Genomic DNA, 24481 nt, shown 5'->3' with positions numbered 1-24481 from the left:
ATTTCCTGCCTCTCCCTGTTGATGTTCCCCCTCCAAAAAAATCAGTAGTGGTTGGGTATCCACTTCTGCTTTGAATAGTTAGAAAGGTAAACCTGGTGGAAACACAGGAGAGGGCCTTCTCAGTGGCTGCTCCCAGGCTCTGGAACTCCCTTCCCAGAGAAGTTTCTTTTTTTTTTTTTTCTTCTTTTTTTCAGATGGTGCCAGCAGATAAAGGAAACTAATGAAGGACTATAGAAGACCCATCTCACCAAAACAATATACTAATTGCTCTACATTTAATGATGTATGCTTTAATTTGGGTCTATTTTTTATTGCTTAATCTCATTTTAACATTTGGGTCTTTTAAAGTTTTAATTTTTAAAATAAATTGTTGTAGGCTGCTTTGCATTCCAAACAGGGAAAAAAGTGAGATAGAAATAAATATAATAGATAGGAACATAGAATAAAGTTGGAAGAGATCTCAAGGTTCATCCAGTCCAACTCCCTGCCATGCAGGAACTCTCAATCAAAGCATCTCCGACAGATGGCCCTCCAGCCTCTGTTTAAAGACCTCCAAGGAAGGAGATTCCACCACTCTCTGAGGAAAGAATGTCTTCCACTGTCAAACAGTCTTACTGTCAGGAAATTCTTCCTAATGTTTAGGTGGAAACTCTTTTCCTGTACTCCATGTCCTAGCCTCTGGAGTAGCAGAGAACAAGCTTGCTCCATCCTCAATATGCACACCTTTAAATATTTAAAAGGGCTATCATATCACCTCTGAAATGTTTCTTCTCAAGGTTAAACATACCCAGTTCCCTACATATCTCCTCATAATGTATGGTTTCCAGATTCTTCACCATTTTGGTTGCCTTTCTTTGGACAAGCACTAGCTTGTCCACATCCTTTTTGAATTGTGGTGCCCAGAACTGGACATGGTATACCAGGTGAGGCCTGACCAAGGCAGAATAGAGCGGCACTATTACTTCCCTCAGTCTAGACACTATACTTCTATTGATGCAACCTAGAATCACATTGACTTTTTAGCTGCCGCATAACACTGTTGACTCAAGTTCAACTTATGGTCTACTAGGACTCCTAGATCCCTTTCACATGCACTGTTCCTATATCTATGAATTTCATGTTTTTTCCTACCTAAGTGCAGTACCTTACATTTCTCACTGTTGAAATTTATTTGTTTTAGCTTTGGCCCAGCTTTCTAATTTATTAAGGTGATTTTGAATTTCGAACCTGTCCTCTGGGGTATTAGCTACTCCTCTTAATTTGGTGCCATCTGCAAATTTGATAAGCATGTCCTGTATTCTTCCATCCAAGTGTTGATAAAGATGCTGAATAGCACTGGGTCCAAGAGCTAGGCGTCCCACATCCTATAAATGTGCTTTTCATTTTTTTCCTGTCTAAGTGCAGTATCCTACATTTCTCCTTGTTGAAATACATCTTGTTTGTTTTGGCCCAGCTTTCTAATCTATTCAAGTCATTTTGAATTCTGCTTGGCCATGAAACTCACTAGGTGACCTTGGGGAAGTCATGCTTTCTCAGCTTCCATGGATAGCAATGACAGACCCCCCTCTGAAGAAACTTACTAAGAAAACCCTGTGATAGGTTCACCTTAAGGTCTCCATAGGTTGGAAAGGACTTGAAGGCACACAGCAGCAACACATGTATAGGGTATTGGCTACCTCTCCTATAGATCGAACTATAGAATCATAGAATCATAGAGTTGGAAGAGACCACAGGGGCCATCCAGTCCAACCCCCTGTCATGCAGGAAATCACAATCAAAGCATCCCCGACAGATGGCCATCCAGCCTCTGCTTGAAGACCTCCAAGGAAGGAGACTCCACTACACTCCGAGGAAGTGTGTTCCACTGTCGAACAGCCCTTACTGTCAGGAAGTTCCTCCTAATGTTGAGGTGGAATCTCTTTTCCTGCAGTTTGCATCCATTGCTTCGAGTCCTAGTCTCTGGAGCAGCAGAAAACAAGCTTGCTCCCTCCTCAATATGACATCCCTTCAAATATTTGAACAGGGCTATCATATCACCAAATATTTGAAGGGATGTCATATTGAGGAGGGAGCAAGCTTGTTTTCTGCTGCTTGATTGGTTGATTGATTGGTTGGTTGGTGATTTTAAATAGTGCCAGGGTCCTTGCAAGCTATTTAGAAGTGAATTGTCTCTCTGGGAAAGGAATTTACTTTGGCCAGAAAAAGGATACTCTGGGGACTATGTACCCTACAAAAAAAACCTCTTGAAGCCCACATATGGCCCCAGGGATGGACTTTGCCAAAACAGTAAGAATCATCATAAGAGAAGGGATGGAGAACCTTTGAACCTCCAGATGTTTTGGCCTGCGACTCCCATTCGCCTCACCCAAATTGTGCCCATGGTAAGGAATTTTTGGATTCTTAGTCCAAAATATCTGGAAAGCCCACAGTTCTGCGTTAAGAGTTTGATTCTCAATAGGCTGGCAGAGCTGGGGAACAGTTCCTTTTTTAGATGATAACTCCAATAATTCATCCTAGTAAGTGACAGTGTGGGCACTGTAACCTGAAACATCTGGAAAAGATGGTTTTATCTGCCTTAGTACCAAAAGGGAAGGTGGAAGCAACCTTGGCCTCATCTGCACTGCAGAAATAATTTGGTTTGACAGCACCTCCATTGCCATGGCTCAAGGCTAGGGAATTCTTGGAGTTGTAGTTTGTTGTGGCACCTGAGCAGAGGAGGGAGTTTATCACATGGAAGGTGAACTGGTAAAATCCCATGCAGAAATGAGATTTTAAGATCTGTGTGTTGTTTGTCAGATGCATTGGTGTGAAAGAGAAATAACATAAAAATAATCCAAACAGAAAGCTCCTTTGTACTTTCGGAATTTAGCGACTTTGCATTCGGGTTATGTTCGCAAACGCCATCTGAAAAACATCTCTCAAATGCGTGTTTCTTCAACTTTCTGTTCAGGTTAACCCCAAACACCATCTGAAATAGGTTGTTTTCAGTTTAAATTTAGTTTCTGCATGGGATTCGTCCCATGTGATAAACTCCTAGGAAATTTAAGCATGGATTCCTTTCCCGAAGGAGCCCTAAGATTCCTTCCCCCTCCCTGTCCCTCCTTTTAAATATTGATTTCCATTGATCGAATCCGGAAAAAATAAGAATAAAGGGGCATTCTTTTCTAGAAGCACATATATTTTATTTTGTTGTTTAAAAGTTCCTTTCTCTAGTTTGGCCACTGGAGGCACTGGAAGGGAAGGCAAAGCGACAGAGGAGGGAGCTGGAGAGCCAGAAGAAGCAGAAGCTCCTCTCTAGCTCGAAAGAAAGCACCCAGATCCTCTGTTCCATCTCTCCAAGGCCTACCAGGCCTGGAAGTCGACCCCACCTTTTTGCCGACTGAGCCTTCAAATACCTTGACACCTTGAAGGCCAGGAAAAGCGGTTTCTTTGTGCCAATTTTTTTAAAATCCCTTTCTTTTCCTCCTCCACCCCTCTTTCTCTTAGACTCCCTTTTTCCTCCACACCCCCCAGGAGAAAAAAACACCCCAAACACCCCATAACCCTGATTTTTGCCTTCCTAAGCACACCTGGGATGTTGTTGCAAAGAATAACAGTGTAGCCTTAGAGGGAAGAATCATTCCACATTGATTGGTAGCATTATTAGTACTATTATTACTTTTATTAGGCACCGTTTTGCACCCTGGTGGGGCAAGAGAAGGAACAACTCAACCCAAATCTATCATCTTTCCTTCTTTTGGTTCCTGCTTGGCCCATTTGGATTCTGTTTCTTGCTCCTGTTTATTATTGGTATTATTATTGGTAGTAATTTTAGTATTATTAGTGCCATTTTGCACCCTGGGTGGGCAAGAGAAGGGATGCTCTCCCATTTCTTCTTCTGGTTCCTACTTGGCCCATTTGGATTCTCTTTCTGGCTCCTGTTTATTAGCATTATTGTTAGTAGCAATATTAGTATTATTAGGTGCCATTTTGCACCCTGGGGGTGGGAAAGCACTGTAATAACCCACCCCCAATCTATACATTTGGCCTTCTTTTGGTTTCTGCTTGGTCCATTTGGATCATTTTTCTGGCTCCTGTTTATCAGTGTTATTATTAGTAGCAATATTAGACGTATTAGGTGCCATTTGGCACCCTGGGGGTGGGAAGAAAAGGAATAACCCACCCCAGATTTTTCATCATTATTCCTTCTTTTGGTCCAGGTGGATCCTTTTTCTGGCTCCTGTTTATAATTATTATTATTAACAATATTAGTATCATTAGGCACCATTTTGCACGGGGGGGGGGGTAAGAAAAGGAATAACATGCCCCAAATCTACAAATTTGGGTTGTCCTTGGTCCATTTTGGGCTTCATTCCAGCTCTCTGTCTGGCTCCTGTTTATTAGTATCATTATTATTAATAATAGTATTATTAGACACCATCTTGCCCCCTGGGAGGTGGGAAAGAAAAGGAATAACCCACCTCATATATTTAAATTTGTCCTCCTTTTGCTTCCTGCTTGGTCCATTTGGACCTTTTGTCTGGCTCCTGTATATTAGTATTATTATTATTAGCAATATTAGTATCATTAGGAGCCATTTTGCATCCTGGGGGTGGAAAAGCAAAGGCATAACCCACCCCAGCTCTACAAATTTGGCCTTCTTTTGCTTCCTGCTGGGTCCATTTGGATCCCATTGCTGGCTCCTGTTTATTATTATTATTATTATTATTAGGCACCATCCTGCCCCCTGGGGTTGGGAGAGCAAAGGCATAAGCCACCCCAGATCTTCAAATTTGGCTTTCTTTTTGTTTCCTGCTTGGTCCCTTTGGATCCTCTGTCTGGCTCCTCTATATTAGTATTATTATTATTAGCAATATTAGTTATCATTAGGAGCCATTTTGCACCCGGGTGGGGGGGGAGAGCAAAGGCATAAGTCACCCCAGATCTTCAAATGTGGCCTCCTTTTGCTTTGGGTGCTGCTCTTGCTGTAGCTCCCCCTCCCCTTGTGGGCTGCCTGCCTGCCTCTCTCCTCCAAGCATCCCTCCTTCTTTCTCTCCTCCTCCTCCTCCTCCTTTCCCTCCCTCCCTCTTTCCTCCAAAGGCTGACATTTCCCAGCGCCATGGCTTTCGTGCATCCGAACGCGCGACAGAAACAGCAGCAGCAGCGGCAGCAGAGGCAGCATTGGCAGCAGCAGAGGACAGAGCCAGGCTTTCGGGGGCTCTTTTGGCCAAGGCTTGGGGCAAGGAGGCTCTAAAGCACCCCAAGACTCATCATCCTTCGCCTCCCCCTACTCTTTCCCCTCATCCACACCCTTTCTTCCCCCCCAACTCCACGCCCCCCACAGACCCCCTATCTTCCCTTTTTTCTCATTCTTCCCCCCCCCCCCCTTTCCTCTCCTCCTTCTCCTTCTTTTCCCTTGCTTCCTTCCCTCCCTTTGGCTTTGGAAAAGGCAAAGGAGGACTCCAAAAGCCTGGAGAAGGCGAGTCAAAAGGAGGGACTCTGCTCTCGCTAAAAAAAGGACGAAGGCAAGGCGCAGGAAGGGGATGATGGGTGAGTGTGGAAGGAGAAGGGGATGATGGTTTGGGGGTCCCCTCCTTTGCAAGGCTGGGGCCAAAGTTGATTTTATTTTTATATTTTTATTTTATTATTATATTATATTATATTATATTAATTTAATTTATTTGCTTTTTATTTTATTTGCTGCTTTCTCCTTTTCCCTTTTCCTGGTGGCGAGGGGAAAAAGAGGTTTTAAAAGAAAGAAGCTTTGCTGCTGCTGGGTTTCTTTATTTATTTTTGGAAAGGGCTTGTGACGGATTGTTATGATTTCGTTACTTAGTTATTCCTTTTGGACTGGTTTGTTTCCCTCCCCCTCTCTTTTTTATTTATTCATCGACTTATTCTATTTATTTATCTATTTGCTTCTACTTCTGTTTCCTCTTTCTTCTATATTTGCTCCTATAGGGATTTTTTTTTGGGGGGGAGGTGTGTTTTCCCTGTAGGAATTGATCTCCTTTGGGGGGTGTTGCTGAATAATAATAATAATAATAATAATAATAATAATTTATTTCTCCTATTTCTTCCATTGATTGTTTGTTTCTTCTTCTGTTTCGTCCTTCTCTATTTGCTCATGTAGCTATTTTTTTTTTTGGGGGGGGTGTTTTCCCTCTAGGGATTGATCTCCTTTTGGGGGGGGGTGTTGCTGTATAATAATTATTATTATTATACACTCAACCTCCCCCCCAAGCAGATCAATTGCTATAAGGAAAACACACACACCCCTAAAAAATTCCCTACATGAGCATATATAGAAGGTGGAAATAGAAGAAGAAGCAAATTAATAAATAGAAGACATAGAAGGAATAAATTATTATTATTGTTATTATTATTATTCAGCAACCTCCAAAAAGGAGATCAGTTCCTACAGGGAAAACACACCTTCCCCGAAAAAAAATGAAAAGAAAAGAAATCTCTACATGAGCAAATAGAGAAGGAGGAGGAAACAGAAGAAGAAACAAATGAATGAAAGAAATAGAAGAAAATTATTATTATTATTATTATTATTATTATTATTATTTTGTGGGGGTGGGTGGGCCTGGATTTCAAGGGTCCGGCCGGAGTTGGCTGCCAAGGGCCCCGATCCTGGGTGGGTTTACTGAGAAGCAAGCCCCCTCCCTTTACTCCCAAGGAAGCCTGTGTAAGGACTCTGCAGCCCTTGGCACTAGAAACCAGCTTGGGGAGAAGGTCTTTGGAGGGGAGATCTAGTGCCTTTGGCTTGGTAAACCAAGGAGCCTAGGGATTTACTCCCGAGTAACCCAGACTGGCCTCTGAGGAAGGAGACGTTGGCGAGGAAAAGCCCCTCTGGCTCTGCCTGGGGTTCGCCTCCGAGGAAGCCCTGGGGGAGGTGGATCGGGAGCCCTTGCCCTGCTTGCCCTGCTTGGCTTCCCAGCCCACGATCTGGTCGCCCTCGGCCATTTTCCTGGAAGAAGGAAGGAAGGAGGGAGCTGTCCTTGATCCGTCCCAGTGCCCTCCCCTTGGACTGCTTTTCCACGCGAGAAAGCACGGCAAAGGATGAGGTCCTTTCCTCCACTTTATATATGTATCTATATAATGCAATACATGCCCAAACTACAGATGATAGATAGATAGATAGATAGATAGATAGATAGATAGATAGATAGATAAATAGATAGATAGATAGATAGAATCATTCTTATATATAATGCAGTAATTGCCAAAGTACAGATTATAGTTAGACAAATAGAATCATTCTATTCTATGATCTTGTGTGTATGTGATTGTGCATAATGCAATAGATACCCAAAATACAGATTATAACCATAGAATACAATCTATCTAACTATAATCTGTATATATAACACAATAGTTGCCCCAAATGCAGATTATAGTTAGATAGTATTGCATTATATATAGAATGCAATAGATGCCCAAAATACAGATTATAGTTAGATAGATGATCTATGATTTTATATATATATATATATATATATATATATCATCTACTGCCATATATATAATGCAATAGTTGCCCAAAATACAGATTAGATAGATAGATAGAATCACTCTATTCTATGATTCTCTCTCTCTCTCTCTCTCTCTCTCAATCTTGCATTTTTGCCCTTTTTCATCCCTCCATATCATTTTGTGCATGTTGCAAAGAAATCGGGGTGGGATGGGTGGGTGGGGCGGTGTCCTCTTTTCCCCGGACGTGTCCTCCATTCCGGGTAGGATTCCAAAACGTCTTCCCATTTTGGGCAGCAGGAGGAAGAAGCCTGGATTTACATTTTTGTTATTATTTAAAAAATATTTTCCATATTCTCACACATTTCTATATTTCTACTTCTGTGAGTTTTTTTAATTTAGTTTTTTAGCGGGTCATGTCCTCCCTTTTTTCTGGCACGTCCTCCATTTTGCCGGGCCCTGCCCTCCTTTGCGGTGAGGACTTCTTGTCACTCTGAGCCTTTGGTGGCATGTCTCGGAGGGTTGTTTTGACATTGGCCAAAGGACGCCTCCAGCCACTGGGGATTCTTTCTTTGCTGGTGTGTATGTGATGCTTGTGCATGGAGAAATAACAATGCAGGGCTTCTTTTCCATTGCAACAGCCTCCCTCCCTTTGGTTGTGTCAGAGTCAACCTCCTTAAGAGCACCAGGGCTAATAAATCCAGGATTACCCTCCAGTTACCTTCCCTTTCCTTAGTCTGAAACACACACATCACAAACACACACACCCAGCTTCTGGCTGGAAACCTTGCAAAGATGCCTAGAAGGGAGAAAGGCCGAGAAGGATTCCTCTCTCCAGGTTTGTGCATGGTTTTTTTGTGCTTTTCGCAAAAGCGGTGCCATTTCAGTGCGGTCCTTCCTTTCTCAGGCCACAGATCTGCCTTTTTTTTTTTTTTTTTTGGTACGTGTGTGTGGCTTTTTTGCTTGTCCTAAGAAAGGACAATGAACTTGGGAATTTGACATTATGACCTTTTATTGTGGTGGTCTCTTTTCTCACCTTTTCCTCTGGGCCCAAAAGCAAGCTCCATCCATGATGGTGATCTGATCCATTGGTGGACTTGTGGTTTTGGGAAATCAAATAAATGGTGCCGAGGAGGCAGGGATTTTGCCTCCGCTGTGGTTGAAGTAGCTTTTTAAATCCCTGTGCATGTTTATGTGTCGTGTAGCTTCACGACAGCTGATCATGTTCGAACCTGTTTGTAAAACAAGCCACTTGGCCTGGGGGAGGGAGGGGAGAGAACATCCAAAGCATTGGGGTGGGAGGCTTTGGGGAGAAATATGACAGATCTCTTCTTTCTTTCATCCCAAACAAACCTCAAATTCATACTCCTTGATAAGGAACCATCTCCCACCTATGTCTTCTTCTTTCCTCCAGGAGCAAAGATAGCGGCTTGTGCTGCAAAATCACTCACATTGCATGCTGCAGTAGTGGTTTTTCTATACACAACACACACTGGAGGATCTAGGGTTTGGTTTTTTTGCAAATGAAGAGAGAGGGATATCAGAGGAGCGAGGGAATCTAGATACGTAGGGCCTTCAAGGGTAAGGTAAGGGGAAGCCAGATCAGTTGCTGCGTGGTAGGTTTTTTTTGTTTTTTTGTTTTTTGATACTTTGTGGTTTGTCCTTCCTTCTTCCCATGCTCATTTCCTCCATGCCTGAAGGAGAATCTGCAGTCAAGTGCAAATGATGTTTTTAATCAACCCGGCTCCATCTTTCAAGAGAGGTGGAAGGGAACATTTCAACAGTCGAGGACTCATTTCCAATGTCCTCACCTTTGAAAAGTTATCCTGGTGTTAAGGTGCTCAAGGAATATCACATTGTTTTCCGGAGGAGTCTAATCTGTGTAGATTTTAGCAGGGAGGATGGTGAGCTGAAGATCTGTACTCCACCCTCTTTCCTTTTAGTGACCTTCAAGGGCTGCTCCATCTCCCCCCCCCCCCCCATGGAATTAACCGAACTAGAACAGGATCTTGGGGATGATGGAAGCTGATACTCCCCTTTTGCTGATGCAGGGAATTGTAGAGGATCCATGTTCTGGTAGGATATGGGTCCCTCCTCAATAGATTTCCATCATGTGAAACTGAATTGGGTCCAGAGAAAAGAAATAAAGAAAGCCCCCCCCCCCCCCCCCCCCAAATGATACAAGGCAACATTTCTGAGAAAGACTGCTTAGCCTTTTGACTCGGGGAAGAGGATATTGTTGTTGTTGTGTGCCTTCAAGTTGATTCCGACTTATGGCAACCTTTTCATGGGGTTTTCTTGGCAGGTTATTCAGTGGGGGTTTGCTATTGCCCTCCTCTGAGACTGAGAGAACATGACTTGCCCAAGGTCATTAGTGGGTTTACATGAGTGAGCCAGGATTTGAACCCTCGTTTCCAAGTCATAATCCTACGCTCAAATGACTTCAACATGCTGGCTCTGTAGAGGATATCTACACTATACAATAATAGTAGTTTAATGTTAATCTTCATGGCTTCATTCAATGGAATGCTAGGATTTGTAGTTTGCAGAAGTCCTTAGAATTTTCTGCTTGAGTGCTCCACAACTGTAGTTCCAAAGAGTGGACCAAGCCAGCGGTTCTCTCTCTGTGCTTCCAAGTGTTTGGGAGTTCAGCTACCAGAAGCACCATCCAGTTTGGCCAGTTGATAGGAATCTTCAAGTTCAAAACTGAAATTCAAAACAAAAGATTGAGAACCACTGGACTAAAGCTCTTTAGCAGAGAATTGAAGACCTCCACCACATGCAAGGCTTCTAAAGGATGTTGGAACCATGATGATTGATGTGACATCAGACAGCTGTAAGTGTGTGCTGAACGCACACTCCAACACTGTATCTGCACTGCACTATTAGGATGGTTTCATCCCACATGGGGCTCCATCTTAAGGAATCCTGAGATTTGCCATTTGGAGAGCCAGTGTGGCATAGTGGTTTGTCTGTTGGACTGTGACTCTGGAGATCAGGGTTCGATTACCAGCTCAGCCATGAAACCCACTGGGTGACAAGTGACATTCTTCCATCCTCAGGGGAAGGCAATGCCAAGCCTCCTGTGAACAAATCTTGTCAAGAAAAGCCCAAGATAGGTTCACCTTTGGGTTGCCCTAAGTTGGAAATGACTCAAGGCATGCAACAACAAAAACCTGACTGATGACTACTAACCACTGCCTGGAAAAGTATCCTTTTGACCTTGGGCAAGTTACACACTCTCAGCATCAGGGGAAGGCAATGGCAAACCACCTCTGAATAAACCTTGCAAAAAACAAACAAACAAACAAACAAAAAAACCCCAGGATAAGTTCACCTTAGGATCACTGTAAGTCAGAAACAACTTGAAGGCATACAACACACACAACCCAGGCCTTTACAGTTCTCACAACTATAGCTTATGGATTCTGTAGCAGAGAGTTCAGAGTAACTCATCAAATGGCAAATCCTAGGATTCTGTCTGATGGTGGTGCCATGATGGTTAAAATTGGACTAAACTAGTATCACTGTGTAGTGGAGATGCAATCAGTGTTTGGAGAAATGCCTGGTCCTTGGGTTGCTACTTTGCTCTCTCTATCTCCCCTCTCCTTATCTCCACCCTCTCACTCTATCTCTGTCTAACTTTATACAGTAGTTCCTCCACATTCACTCGAGTTAGGGGTGAAGGATTCCCACGAATGTAGAAAACTGTAAACAAACAAACAAACAAACAAACAAACACTATACTTTTACCTAAGAGAACACCTCTCTAGGAATCTCCAGGTCTTCCAGTGCAACTCTGTGGTCAACATCTGCCAGAATTTGACCACAGAATCATGATGGACCTACAAATGCCCAGGGGAGTGTTTTCTCTAGGAACTTTTAGGTTCTCCAGCACAGTTCTTTGGTCAGCATCTGGCAGAGTTGCACTGGAGGACCTAGACATTCCTTGAGAGAACATACCATATATACTCGACTATAAGTTGACCTCATGTATAAGTCAAGGGCAAGCTTTGAGGCCCAAATTAGGGATAGGTTGAGGGTAAAATTTAGGGGCATATCGCAAATGACCTAAAGGATAAAGCAAAGCAAAACAATGTCAAAGAACTTAGAAAAGTCCAGCAGACATAACTCTTTGTGCTTACTTTTAAGACTGGAGGGATGAGATAGTAGAAGGTTTTGGTGCTTCACATATTATACTCTTGCTTTTCACCAGGAGATGGTTCCTTCTTTTAAATAAGTTAAGATACAGTACCTACATTGACTCGTGGATAAGTTGACTCAGGTTTTTTGGGTCAATTTTTTGACCCAAATTTCTAGACTTATACATGAGTATATACAGTATTAAAACTGCAAATAAGCAAAGCTGCAAAAGTCAAAGCTGCAAATGTGGAGGGGTGACTATACATGTAGTAGCAAAGGGCCAATGGTAGCCTAGGCTAATCTCAGAGGCAGGTGGTGGAGGTGGGGGAGATAACTCCAAGAGAGGGAAAGCATATGCAAACCATATTTTTCTTCCCTCCTTCCCTCTCTCTCCCTCTTCCTTTCTATTGCCAAAGCAGAGGTGTTTCATTAACTGGAAGAGGTAAACAAGTCCAGCCGTGGGGGCAAGTGGCTTCCTTCTCTGTGGCATTGTAAGCAGCAGAGCAAGTGAGCCATGTCTCTCTTTGGGATGGGGGCTTTTCCTTATATGTACATCTGCAGAGTGCCAGGCGAACAGTGTTGACCTTACTGGTCTTCTTGCTTGTGTGTTTCAGGGAGGGTAATTTGATCCCTTCCAGTTTGGCAGGAAAGTTTTTCTTCCCTAAGGGTGGTCAAGAGCTCTGGTGCTAGCTGATTTGACTGTGGAATCATTTTGTGGAAGTAGGCTTGCCAGATCTCTGAGCCTCCAGTTTTTGTGGGTCATTTCCAAGCAGGACACGAGTGTGTACATTCTCTAGTTTTGATGGGCTCAGCTCCAGACATGATGAAAGCGTGGTTTGCAAATCTAGAGCAGCAGCTTGCTACAATTTTACAAGGCTTCCGTGATTTCTTGCGGCAACTTGCCAAGATTCTCCAGGTAGGCCATACAGTTACTTAAGTTAGTTTCCTCCTAAGTTGTTACGGCACCAGGGATCACCTTCCACTCTGCTCTGCATCCACTTTCTGGCTAGAAACAAGTAAACTAGATTAAATGTTCCTTATTCCCTCTCACTAAATAGGTGAGAAGGAATAATCCCATCAATTCACCTTGATCTGGGAATAATCCCTCTAGCTAGGGTTTCTGTTTTAATTTTCAAATAAGAAAATTGTGTGTGTTTGAATGACAAGCTTTGAGCAACTGTGCATCTCACTTTATGACACTGCCAGGGCTGTCCCTAAGTCTTAGGTTTTGGCCTGGAAACCTCAGGGCCTGGAATGATCCTGAACTGGCAACCCTATTGAACAGTTGAGAATAAGCATTCATTTTTAGAAACCAGAAAAGTCAGCATGGTGTAATGATTTGAGTATTGGACTAATACCCTAGAGACCAGAGTTCAATTCACCACTCTGTCATGAAACCCACTGAGTGACCTTGGGTGAGTCATACACTCTCAGCTCCAGAAAATCCCATGATAGGTTTGCTTTGTGTTGTGTGCCTTCAAGTTGTTTCTGACTTATGGTGACTCTATCATGGATTTTTCTTGGCAAGATTTCTTCAGAGGAGTTCTGCCATTGCCTTCCCCTGAGGCTGAGAATATGCAACTTGCCCAAGGTCATCCAAATCAAACCCTGGCCTCCAGAGTCACAGTCAGGTCACCATAAATCAGAAACAACTTGAAGGCACCCAACAACAACAAATTAGGAATTAGGTTGGAAATAGTTTTGATTATAATGATGGTGGTGCTGGTGACGATAATGCTTTTAAAAAGCCAGCTTTGGCGTAAAAAGGGGGTTGGAAAACTTTTCACAGCCAGATACAGTTTGATGAAGAAGTTCCAAGAGTGATCCAGATCCTGGGATTTCAAAGCAGGTAGAAAACTGTAGCTTTATCAAAAGGATAATGGGAGGAACTGTTTTCATTTTTTAAACTTTTTTGATTACCTAAAGATGCTAAAAGCTTCCTTGCCCAAGGCAGAGGAGCATGGTGGGAGCCCTGGATCACTTCCAGAAATGAGCCTTCCTTTGTGCATTTGATAGAAGGGGCCAGTTTTCAGCTGTTGGGTCAAGAGGAGAAACCCAGTTCCTTTCACACCCAAAGAAGGGGAAGCTCTGGCCTGCCCCACCACCATTTGTTCCAGCCAGATTAACCAAGGCCAGAGTCTTAGAGGCAGCAGTTCCACTATGTTGTTTGGCTCTCCACAGCTGGAAAGTGAGGATTAGGTGGACAGCATAGGCTCCCAACCAAGGTAAAGGGAGAAAGATTGGCTGCATTTCTCTCTTTACAGCATTACAGAACAAGATAACTGTGGCCTGTTACAGACAGCCAAAATAAAGCTGCTTCGAGTCACAGTGGAGCTATGGTGTTTCAATGATGCATGCGTCCTAAGAGTCCAGAAGCCGCACCAAAGCCACACTCCAGCCCTAACGACTGGAGCGTGGCTTTGGTGTGGCTTTTGGATTCTTAGGACGCATGCATCATTGAAACACCATAGCTCCACTGTGACTCGAAGCAGCTTTATTTTGGCTGTCTGTAACAGCCATGTGTTAACTTGGGATGTATGCAAACTGCAGGAATAAAGCAGTTTGACACCACTTTACCTGTCATGGGTCTATCCTGTGGAATCCGGGGATTTGTAGTTTCATCTCTTGGAGAGCCCTTGTACCTTACCAAACTACAAATCCCAGAATTCCACAGGATGGACCAGTGACAGTTAAAGTGGTGTCAAACTGCATGGTTTCTAATGTATAGATGCACCCCTTTGAGACCTTTGTTCCAACTTCACCATTGCTTGTCAGCATTTTTCTTTGCTATGGTTCTGGGTCGGTGTGATCCTAAGCATCAGCATTACTGGCTATCTCAACAACCAATCCCCCCCCCCCTTCCACCTTTGATTTAGAACAATATTACTCTACATTTTGGGAGAGAGACACATCTGCCTGTCAGATTGCTGGCCCTTCATTCTCAGTGTCATCAGAACCAACTACCAGATACTCTCCAGGGCTTTCAGCATAGCTGCTTTTTGGACTGTGTTTTGTTTTAACTCAGATTTTGGGTCACTGTGGGTTCCGTACTGGGAGGAAGGTGAGAAGTGTACATGACTATATGAAGTGAAATTCCATCTCCTAGAATCCCCCAGTCACTAAGGTAAGTGGCCATGCTGCTGGAGGATTCTGGAAGCTGTATGGACACTGAGGGACCTGCTGCAGTCACCTGCAACACATGGAATGTTTGTCGTCTTGCCTACAGATGTGGGGAACTTCACCTCCCCCAAGTGCAAGTTGGTAGCTCTCTTAGAAGAGAAAGTACGGCAGGTAGAGGCCCACGTAGCTACACTTCAGCATCATAGGGAGTAAGAGGTTTACCTTACCAGAATGGACCAGTCGGTCCTGGACGGGAAACACACAGAGAGGAGGAGGGGAGGAGGAGGTCACTTCACATACAACAGAGGCAGATGGTTGGAGGAATGTCACACAGAGAAATAGGGAAGCCAGGGATCGTTCAGTGAGCTTGCAACTACAGAATCAATTTGAATATCTCTCTATTACCAGAGATGATGAGGAACAGCAGCAGGGACAGACTTCAGGGACAGAGCAGGGGAGCGTGAGAGTTCCACCAGAGGGAACAGCTGCTGCTAAGCCTCAGAGAAGGTGTGTGGTTGTGGTGAGGGACTCCTTGCTGAGTGCTATGGAAGCAGTAGTTTGTGGGCCTGACAAGATGTCCTGGGAGGTGGGTTGTCTCCCTGGGGCAAGAATCTATGATGTGACAGACAGGCTGACAAGACTGGTCAAGCCTACTGATAATTACGCCTTCCTTTTGGTCCATGTGGGAACCAATGATACTGCAAGGCACAGCTTTCAGAATATCATAAGGGATTATGAGACTCTGGGGAGGAAACTGAAAGAGATTGATGCACAGGTTGTCATCTCATCTCATCTTCCAGTTGAAGGGCATGGTCCAGGAAGGGAGAGGAAAATAGCAGAGGTGAATAACTGGCTCTGCAGATGGTGCCACCAGGAACGATTTGGATTTTTAGATCATGGGCTGCGGTTCCATGAAGGGGGACTGCTGGCAAGGGATGGGTTACATCTCACACCAGATGGCAGAAATGTTTTTGCCAACAGTCTCAAGAATTTGATCAGGAGGGCTTTAAACTGAGTTATGTGGGGGAGGGAGACAGTATTCTGGAAGGCAAAAGGGCTGGAGAAAACAGTCAAACTGTCATGGAGAGAACAAGGCAAACAGTGCAAAGACCCAAAAGTGGAAGGCAAAAAAACTTGCACAGGCAGCAAGTAAAGGGGACACATGGTCCTAGATGTCTGTACACTAATGCGCAGAGCATGGGAAATAAGCAAGATGAACTTGAACTCCTAGCACAACAAGGCAAATATGATATAATAGACATCACTGAAACCTGGTGGGATGAGTCTCATGATTGGAATGTAGGAATACAGGGGTATAACCTTTTAAAGATAAACAGGCCAAACAGGAAAGGAGGCGGAACAGCATTATATGTCAGGGACATTTACACCAGTGAAGAGATCCAGGACATTAATCCTGTAAGCCAGGAAGAGAGTGTCTGGATAAAAATTAAAGGGGAGGGAAACAACAAGGATGCTATGGTGGGAGTCTACTACAGACCCCCAAGTCAGATGGAGGAATTGGATGATGCCTTTCTAGAACAGATGACCACACACTCAGAAAGGAGAGATGTAGTAGTAATGGGCGACTTCAACTACCCTGATATTTTCTGGAAGTCAAACTTAGCCAAATCCTCAAGGTCTAGCAAATTCCTCATTTGCCTTGTCCAAAAGTGGCAACAAGAGATGAACTGGTTAATGGGGTGCAAGTGGTGGGATCCTTAGGTGGAAGTGACCATGTTCTCCTGCAGCTTGTTATACAGTCGAAAGGAGAAACCAGGCATAGTCAGTCATGTATTCTAGACTTTACGAAAGCTGATTTCAAAAATTTAGAGAAATACTGGGGGTAAAATACTGGTCAGGTTTACTAAAAGAGAAGGGAGTTCAAGACAGATGGGAGTTTCTCAAAAGGGAGATACTGAAGGCACAAATTAAAACAGTTCCAGTGAGGAAGAAAAATGGGAGATGTCTCAAGAAACCAGGATTGATGACTAAGAAACTTTCAACTGAGCTAAGTTTTGAATGGAACATGTATAAGAAATGGAAAAATGGGGAAATCACCAAAGAGGAATTCAAACAAATAGCTAGGACATGTAGAAGTAAAGTCAGAAAAGCTAAAGTGTATAATGAACTCAGGCTTGCTAGAGAGGTTAAGAACAACAAAAAGGGCTTTTTGAATATGTGCAGCAAAAGGAAGAAGAAGCAAAAGGTAGGGCCACTGTGTGGAGAAGATGGCAAAATGCTAACAGAAGACAGAGAAAAGGCAGAATTACTCAACATTTGTTTTGCCTCAGTCTTCTCAGAAAACGAAAAGGGTGCTCAACCTGAGGAAATTGGAGCAGAGGACAGAATAGGGGAAATTCAGCACAGAATAAGTAAAGAGATGGTACAGGAATACCTGATTAATCTAAATGAATTTTAGTCTCCAGGACCAGATGAACTCCATCCAAGGGTATTAAAAGAACTGGCAAATGTAATATCAGAGTAATTGGCAATCATATTTGAGAACTCCTGGAGAACAGGAGAAGTGCCAGCAGACTGGAGGAGGGCAAACGTTGTCCCCATCTTCAAAAAGGGGGAAAAAAGAGGATCCCAACAATTGTAATCCAGTTAGTCTGACATCAATACCAGGAAAGATTCTAGAGCAGATCATTAAACAGAGAGTCTGTGAACATCTAGAAGGCAATGCCATAATCACAAAAAGTCAACATGGGTTTCAGAGAAACAAGTTATGCCAGACAAATCTGATCTCTTTCTTTGATAAAATTACCAGCTTGGTAGATGAAGGGAATGCTGTGGATATAGTATATCTTGATTTCAGTAAGGCCTTTGACAAAGTTTCCCATGACATTCTTGCAAACAAGCTTGTAAAAGGTGGGCTAGACACGGCAACTGTTACATGGATTTGTAATTGGTTGACTGGCCGAACCCAAAGGGTGCTCAACAATGGCTCCTTTTCATCCTGGAGCTAAGTGACCAGTGGGCCCACAAGGCTCTGTCCTGGGCCCAGTGCTATTCAACATCTTTATCAATGACTTGGAGGACAAAATTGGGGACATACTTATCAAATTTGCAGATGACACCAAATTAGGAGGAATAACTAATACCCCAGAGAACAGGATCAAAATTCAAAATGACCTGAATAGACTAGAAAACTGGGCCAAAGCTAACAAAATGAAATTGAATACAGAGAAATTTAAGGTACTGCACTTAAGGCAGAAAAATAAAATGCACAGATATAGGATGGGGGACACCTGGCTGAATGAAATTACATGTGAAATTGAACGAGTCAACAGTGCGATGCGGCAGCTAAAAAGGCCAATGCAATTTTAGGCTGTATCAATAAAAGTATAGTGTCTAGATCAAGAGAAGTAATAGTGCCACTATATTCTGCTTTGGTCAGGCCCCACCTGGAATAGTGTGTCCAGTTCTGGGCACCAAAATTCAAAGAGGACATTGAGAAACTGGAGTGTGTTCAAAAGAGGGTGACTAAAATGGTGAAGGGTCTGGAAACCATGTCTTATAAGGGAGCTGGAGATGTTTAGTCTGGAGAAGAGAAGGTTAAGAGGTGATATGATAGCCCTGTTTAAATACTTGAAAGGATGTCACATTGAGGAGGCAGTAAGCAGGAAAAGAGGTTTCACCTCAACATTAGGAAGAACTTCCTGACAGTAAGGGCTGTTCAACAGTGGAACATTCTTCCTTGGAGTGTAGTGGAGTCTCCTTCCTTGGAGATCTTTAAACAGAGGCTGAATGGCCATCTGTCAGGGATGTTTTGACTCAGAGTTCCTGCATGGCAGGAGGTTGGACTGGATGGCCCTTGTGGTCTCTTCCAACTCTATGATTCTATGATTCTAGTTCCTGAGGAGGAATTTTCCCACAAGTTCTTGCTTTCAGCAAGTGTTCCTTTGCAACCCTAACTGGAGATATTAGGATGAGAACTTGGACTTTATGCATGCAAAGTGTTTACTCCCCCATTGATCCATGCCTACCCCCCAGTAGTTTGTCTTTCTTCCTGAATGTTTTGTTTTTCTATATTTTCTAGCTTTTAATAGTCCCAGTGGCAGTAAGTCAGCTGAATTTTTTTCTCCTCCTGGCCTGAGGGTGAAGTGATGGTTAAAGAGGTTTATATTCTGACATGTGGAAGTGGTAATGGAATAGGCAGGGTGTGTGTGTGTGTGTGTGTGTTAAACCTTCTTTGGTGGTCTGTAAACAGAGGCTTGATGGTGTGTTAAACCTTCTTTGGCAATCTGTCAGGCGTCATCTGATTGTGAGTTCCTGCATGGCAGAATGGAGCTGGACTGGATGGTCCTTGAGGTTTCTTCCAACTCTGTGATTCTGTGATTCTACAAGTGGGTAGAAATTAATAGCTTTTGCTGATGATGTGTGCCTTCAAGTTGCTTCCAACTTATGGTGACCTTATCACAGGATTTTCAGGGGTAGTGTAGACCCCTGCCCAGTGTCGCTCCAGAGTGAAAGCCATTTCCAACTTATGGTGACTCTAAGGTGAACTTATCATGGGGTTCTCATGGCATGTTTTGTCCAGAATAGGTTTGTCATGATTGCCTCTGAAGCTGAGACAGTGTGACTTGCCCAACGCCATGAAGTGGATTTCTATAGCTGAGCAGGGCATCAAATCCTGGTCTTCAGAGTCATAGTCCAGCTCTCAAACCATTATACCACAATGGCTCTCAGAAAATAATAATACTGGGCAGAAAAAAAAATCGTTGTTGTAGTTGTTGTAGTAGTAGTCGTTGTGTGCCTTAAAGTTCTTTCTGACTTAATGAGGATCCTAAGACCATCATGGTATTTTCCTGGTAAGATTTCAGATTGAGGTTTCCCTTGCCCTCCTCTGAGACTGAGAGACTGTGACTTGCCCAAGGACACCCAGCAGGTTCCATGGCCAAGTAGGGATTTCTGCCTTGCAGAGACTCTAATGTGAACCCATCACAGCATTTTCTTTGCAAGATTTGTTCAGAAGGTGGTTGTCATTGTCTTCTTCTGAGGGTGAAAGAGGGTTAGTTGAAAAGGTCACCTACTGGGTTTCCAAGATTGAGCAGGGATTTGAACCCTGGTCTCCTGGATTGCTAGTGGAACACACAAACCATTACAATATGTTGGTTTGAGTCTGGCTTCAATTATACAAATGTGGAATTGAGGGAAAATCTATAACTGTTGGTTCTGGTCACATAGCAAGTACAGAATGAGAACGTAACTACAGAACTGCATCTATCCACAAATTTGAATTAATGTGGAAAGGGATTGAGCTAGTAGAAAGTTTTGAGCTCACTTTCGTTGGGGGAGAATATCAAGTTTGTAAAGTGGGAGTGTCAAGTGGGGGAAAGGGTTTTGGCAGACCAAGGTGAGAAGGAACAAGTGGGCAGATTGAAGACCTTTTAAAGAAACACATTTATCTTATACAGTGCAGTGATGCTGCCCAGATTCAGAACTGGCCACTTTACAGTATGAACTTAACAAATTTGGAGCTGTAGAGCTAATGAGGAACTCAACCCCTTTCTCAGAAGTTGAGCTCAGCTTGCTTTACGCTTGATTTAGACTATACCTCCTTGCCACCAAGTAGTGGCCCAACTGCTGCAGTTGCTTCAGGCCTCTCACAGATTAGGGCCCCGGTGCTGGAGGAAAAAGGTATAGCTTCCTTTCCTTCATTCCCTATTCCCTTCCTGAATCTCATGACATCTTTGTCACCATTAACATTGTGATAGATGACTAATTTATAACCACCAATATTTTGCAGATGAAAATTGGGACACAGGTAGCCAAGCAACATCAGAGGGTGGTCAAGATGGCAAAAGGAAGAACTCACAGGCTAGGAGAGGCTGCAGGGCAGAGTTCTGTCCCTCCTTTCCTCTCTGTCCTACTGAGTCATTTGAATAAAATCTATTTTTGGTCCTTGAATTTCGTTTAGAGCAGCTGAGGCAGGCCAGGAGCAAAGGAGGAAAGTGGAAGGAGAAGGGAAAAACTGGGACATTTTAAAAGAAACAGGGGGGAAATGGGACTGGAAAGAACTAATCAGGATGATCTATGCCTAATGGGGACAGTTAGAGAGTATGATAAGAGAACCAGCATGCTTCTGTGGTTTGAGTATTGGATATCAGGGTTTGATTCTCTGCTTGGCTGTGGAAATGCACTTGGTGGCCTTTGGCTAGTCATACATTCTCAATCCCAGAAAAATATTGTTGTGAGGTAGAAGCAGACTCATAGAACCTGATTATCCTAAGTTGTAGTGCCCAGAAACATTACAGAATAATAGCACTATTGTTCCACTGGCATCCTGGGATTTTCAGTTTAGGAAGGCATATTTAGAATTCTCAGCCAGAGAGCTTTAGCGACTCCTCAAACTACAAAACCTAGGATTTCATGGGATGGAACCATAGCAGTTAAAGTAGGCTTGCCATGTCCCGCCTGTGGGCGGGACTTTCCCGGTTTTGGGCGGGTCCGCACGGTCCCGCCACGGGTTGGCCCCGCCCACGGGATTTCCCCCGCCCCCGGGCTTTGTTGCAAAGAGTGCAACAGCGGTGGCGGGGGAAAGAGAGAGGCCTCTGTAGGCCTCTCTCCTTTGGTGGGGGGGGGGCTTTCCCTCCTCTCTTTGGCTCCGCTGGAGCCAAAGGAGGGAAAGAAGCCTCGCCTGCTGAGGCCAGACTTCTTTCCCCACCTGAGCTCCGCTGGCAAAAACGGAGCCCAGCCTCCCTGGGGGCGGATTCCTGGGCTCCGTCCAACGGAGCCCAGGCGGAGAAGGAATCCTTCCCTCAGCGAGGATTCTTTTCCCCCTGGGCTCCGTTGGCAAAAACGGAGCCCAGGCGGGGAAAAGAAAGCCTCCCTGGGGGCAAATTCCTTCTCCGCCTGGGCTCCATCCAACGGAGCCCAGGCGGAGAAGGAATCGTCCCCTCAGCGAAGATTCTTTTCCCCCTGGGCTCCGTTGGCAAAAATGGAGCCCAGGCAGGGAAAAGAAAGCCCTCCTGGGGGCAGATTCCTTCTCCGCCTGGGCTCCGTCCTTGCAGAGAACGGAGCCCAGGCAGAGAAGGAATCCTCCCCTCAGTGAGGATTTTTTCCCTCTGGACTCCGTTGGCAAAAACGGAGCCCAGACGGGGAAAAGAAAGCCTCCCTGGGGGTGGATTCCTTCTCCGCCTGGGCTCCGTCCTTGCTGAGAACGGAGCCCAGGCGGAGAAGGAATCCTCCCCTTAGCTAGGATTCTTTTCCCCCTGGGCAAAAACGGAGCCCAGGGGGAAAAGAAAGCCTCCCTGGGGGCGGATTCCTTCTCCGCCTGGGCTTCGTCCTTGCTGAGAATGGAGCCCAGGCGGAGAAGGACTCCTCCCCTCAGCGAGGCTCTTTTTCAAATGTAGGACCAAAAAAAAAAAAAAAAAGGGGGGGGGGGGAATCCTACATTTGAAAATTTTGTCCTACATTTGTCCCGGTTTGGAGGTCCTGACTAATGGCAACCCTAAGTTAAAGTGAACAATAGCATTATAATTGTATCATATAAACGGGCCCCTTGCCCAGTGATCTAACCACTACACCACACTAAAGATGCTCTTTACAGCTGCAAGTTGGATCATGGAGAACAGGCAGATCCTTGGCTAGGCAACCCTGATTTTTAAAAGAAACACCAGCCCTCCATAAACAAAAGGTAAACACCCTGCTTCTTGTGAGGTGGAGTACTTCTTGTGAGATGGGGTACCAGTTTTGTTTGCTTTATGTTTCAGATGAGACTGGAACTTAAAGGTCTTAAAACATTCATCAGAATTGAACATAGAAGTAGTCAGATGCCTGGGGATTCTGGAAGCTGTCATCAAAAAAGTAACTGTTCTAAAATCTGGGAAGATCATTATGTATTGAAGCAGTGACAACTGGTAGTTTCCACATCAGCAATTAGGTGACTTCATTTTGAGTTTCATTCCAGTCTTTGAAAGAGCTATCCAAAGTGTTCACCCTATTTTGGGGATTGGGTTTAGCACCTTGGATAATTCCTTTGAAATCTGGAACAAAACGTGGAGTGGATTCAGTGCACTGTTGACATGGATCAAAGGCATTTGCTGTTACTTCTTTAGAGTAGCTCTTGACATAGCCTTCTTGCCCTCTTGTTCTCTCTATGTATTTATTTTTTAAAATGCTAAAATCACTCAATTTATTCTTGTTTTCTGAAAAGGCTTCCTGAGTACAGAGAAATTTAGAGCTCTATTGTTTGCATATGATGAAAGAACCTTCACCAAAGATTGGCAAGCTTCTGTTTGCAACCGATGGAGACCATGAGAAGCAGATGCATGCAGTTGCTAGAAATGGCAGTGAAGAGTAGAGCATCCTAGATGTTAATCCAGAGTAGGGGAGGGTGAGAATTTTGTTTGAAGATTTGAAGCAATAGCCCCTCTGAGAAGATAATGGCTAATATCTCTATACCTTAATGCACTGTTGTTATCCAGTCTCCCTGTTAATTCCAGACTGCCTTTGGAGTTTGGTTAATCTGGCAGTAGATTATAGGAAAAGCTTTCTTAAATGTGTAAAACCACAGGGCAGGTCTCAGTTGATAAAAAGGGTGGGGAAGTACACCCTTTGGGATGTAAACTGCTCCAGACCTGATTTTCTGTTCCCCAAGGCACCTCAAGCCTGCCAAAATTTTGTTATTTTCTTTTTTTTAAAAATTGCATATACCCCAAAAATGTGAAGTTGAGATAGATTTGTTCACCCCTACCTGCTTTACTCCCAAACCTCCCAATGTAAAACAGGGATGATATGGGGCTGAAACTGAAATTGTGTTTTTGGTTCATGTGCAGCCTGTCTCTGTGACCCACCAGAAGGGCATGGGTGAAAATTGGACCCTGGACACGATCCAGTTGGCCGCCATGATATATTATATGATATTGAAGCTCAGTGGGCATGCACAGCTTCTATAAACAGGTTCACTGAGCAAAGGAAATCTATTTCAGAAGGGAACAAGCTCAAACAAATGCATTGACAGAAGAAGAAGGCCAACTGCAGGCTGCTTGGGGACCCCCTCCCCCCCCCCCCACACACACAACATACAATGGCTTTGTTGCATCTGGGCAAAATAATCTGCAAATTTTCACAGCAGAGTTTAGCATATGGGGGAAAACATAATGGGCCTTGCTGGGAAAATATCATCTTCTTTCAGTACTGGTGGCAGTGTCTCCTATTGCGTCTGTGACAACTACTGTTACCAGTAGAGCTTAGCATTCAATTTGACCCAGCAGTGTGTGAATAATCAACTGTAGAGAATTCTCTTGTCTGTGTTGATATGGGTGCATGGCCACATGTTGAAGGAGGTACAAGAAAAGTTGATAAAGCCCTTCTGGCTTGTATGTAACATACACAACCCTTCCCCTTCTCTCTCCTCTGCCTCCTTTTTCAAATCATATTAAATCAAATTGTATTTCTGATTTAGACTTTAATCATAAGCAGAGGTGAAGATGTTCCAGTGAAAGAATCATGCACAGTTTGAAATCTAAGGTCACACCATCTTGCCTCCATCACACTCCCAATACATGCCTGTTCCCTGCATATTTCTGCAGTGAAATTGTTGTTGTTATGTGCTTTCAAGTAAGATCTGACTTATGGAGACTCTTTCACAGGATTTTCTTGATAAGTTTAATTCAGAGGAAGTTTACCATTGCCATTCTCTAAGGCTGAGAGACTGTGACTTGGTCACAGTGAATATCCATGTGAATATGATCCAGTGAATATCCATGGATCAACATGGATTCAAACCCTGGTTTCCCAGCGTCCTAGGCCA

General features: G+C 43.9%; 1 protein-coding gene across 2 annotated transcripts in view; it reads left to right on the top strand.

Moving 5' to 3' along the window:
• The first annotated feature begins 5100 nt into the window (after positions 1 to 5100).
• The window catches only part of SETBP1 (SET binding protein 1), a 355994-nt gene continuing 336613 nt past the window's right edge, over positions 5101 to 24481 (top strand). The window contains exon 1 of one of the 2 annotated variants that reach the window (XM_089497879.1): positions 5101 to 5529. The gene's annotated coding sequence lies outside the window, so the exon portion shown is untranslated. Of the gene's footprint in view, positions 5530 to 8217; positions 8297 to 24481 lie in introns of those variants that run through there. The other variant, XM_089497888.1, reaches the window with a different exon arrangement.

Source organism: Sceloporus occidentalis, unplaced genomic scaffold, assembly GCF_023333645.1.
Source record: "Sceloporus occidentalis isolate IW3139 unplaced genomic scaffold, rSceOcc1.0.p SCAF_1, whole genome shotgun sequence".
Classification (NCBI taxonomy): domain Eukaryota; kingdom Metazoa; phylum Chordata; class Lepidosauria; order Squamata; family Phrynosomatidae; genus Sceloporus; species Sceloporus occidentalis.
Note: the sequence above shows the minus strand (reverse complement) of the source record. Positions and strands in the feature narration are given on the sequence as shown.